The sequence below is a fragment of the Pinus tabuliformis genome, chromosome 4_2, assembly GCF_031772625.1.
Source record: "Pinus tabuliformis cultivar Carrire ecotype Pingquan chromosome 4_2, CPIR1, whole genome shotgun sequence".
Taxonomy (NCBI): domain Eukaryota; kingdom Viridiplantae; phylum Streptophyta; class Pinopsida; order Pinales; family Pinaceae; genus Pinus; species Pinus tabuliformis.
In genome coordinates this window covers 656781954-656783597 of record NC_142304.1, presented here as the reverse complement: position 1 = coordinate 656783597, position 1644 = coordinate 656781954, and the positions used below count along the sequence as shown (strand labels likewise).

Here is a 1644-nt window from a genome sequence, read left to right as displayed (position 1 = left end):
CATGTCCAATTGTCCTGCAAACATTTCACTTTCTTTGTTGGAAAATTTCATCATTGTAGTTTTGCAAGTTGACTAAAATTACATTAGATGAATGCTTTCTGATAGTACTCAAAGATTGGTCCAAACTGCCAATGAACTCTCATTGTCTGAAATACCCCATGTAAAATCGCTGGCAGAGAAAATCACATGTAGAAATTGCAAAAACCACTGAATGTTCAAGGAATTAGGAATTTTTTCAAGATAGTTTCCAACAGTGAATTGTGATGTCCATTATGAATCCTCTTGCCGTTTTCCTGGGCTTCTACTCTGCTTTCTTCTCTCTTCTTTTAATTAAATTCTCCAAAACTTACATCAACAAAAGCCCAAATTTTACATTATCAAAGTGGCGCAGCAAAACCATGGTGGAAAGCCCACAGCAGCAGGATCGAAACCTGACTAATACAAAAATTGAATGTGACATACCCGCAAACTTCGCTTTGCTTGAAGCAGAAGATCGAAGGTTCTACATAACATTTTCAAGAACCAGAGAAAAAGACGAGGGAGGGGAAACACAACTTCAATAAAACAACATGTTGTATAAAAACCCGCTGTAAGAACTGAATGACAACATGCATGATTATGCCCTCTCTCCGCGGATGCGGCGAGCGAGTTGGATATCTTTGGGCATGATGGTAACCCTCTTCGCGTGGATTGCGCACATATTGGTGTCCTTGAACAGCCCAACAAGATATGCCTCTGCCGCTTCTTGCAATGCCGCCACCGCTGACGACTGGAATCTCAAGTCCGTGTTGAAATCCTGGGCGATCTCCCTTACAAGCCGCTAGAAGGGAAACTTTCTTATAAGAAGCTCAGTGCTCTTCTGGTACTTTCGGATTTCCCGAAGAGCAACAGTCCGGACCTGAATTGGTGAGGCTTCTTCACTCCACCGCTGGCCGGTGCAGACTTCTTGGCTGCCTTCGTTGCCAGCTGCTTGCGAGGCGCCTTCCCACGTGTTGATTTACAAGCAGTCTGCTTCGTTCGGGCCATCTCTTAAGTATCTCTGTTTTTGTCAGCAGATTGAACAAATCAGAAGCATAATAGTCACCCGCCAGCAGCATTTTACTTTCTGCAATTACCCTGCATCAATTCAAACTAAACATTAATTTTGAAATAAGCTCCTGAGAGGCGGTAGCATAATACTCAACCGCCAACTGCGTTTTACTTTCTGCAATTACCCTGCAACAATTCAAACCACATATTATTTTTTAAATAAGCTCTTGGAGAGGCGGTATACTGCACGGTTGATTTTCAATTTGAATTTCAAATTGAAACTCAAACCGCAAGGTTCTCAAGTACAATGTCTTTTCTCAAGTACAATGAAAAGAAACACGACGGAAGGGTTCTCCATCGCAAATTTCTGGGATTTTGCCAACTTTCTGGGGAGATGGGTCTTTATTTATGTAAACACGCGCCAACGGAAAAGGAGAGGGGACCAGTTGGCCACGCCCACAAACATAACGAACCTGCAATCGAGATAGGCTCGACGAATATAATGGAGGATACGAATAATGTTAACCTGATAATGTTATGTTGAAAGATAATTCAACCATGATCGGTTTAGAAGTAGTTGCATATTTGTAGGTGGATGTTAAGAGAATATCTCAA

The 1644-nt window shown here is 42.0% G+C and overlaps 1 pseudogene; it reads right to left on the bottom strand.

The window, feature by feature from the left end:
• Positions 1-616: 616 nt before the first annotated feature.
• Positions 617-1026, bottom strand: LOC149171107 (histone H3.2-like; annotated as a pseudogene).
• Positions 1027-1644: the final 618 nt, after the last annotated feature.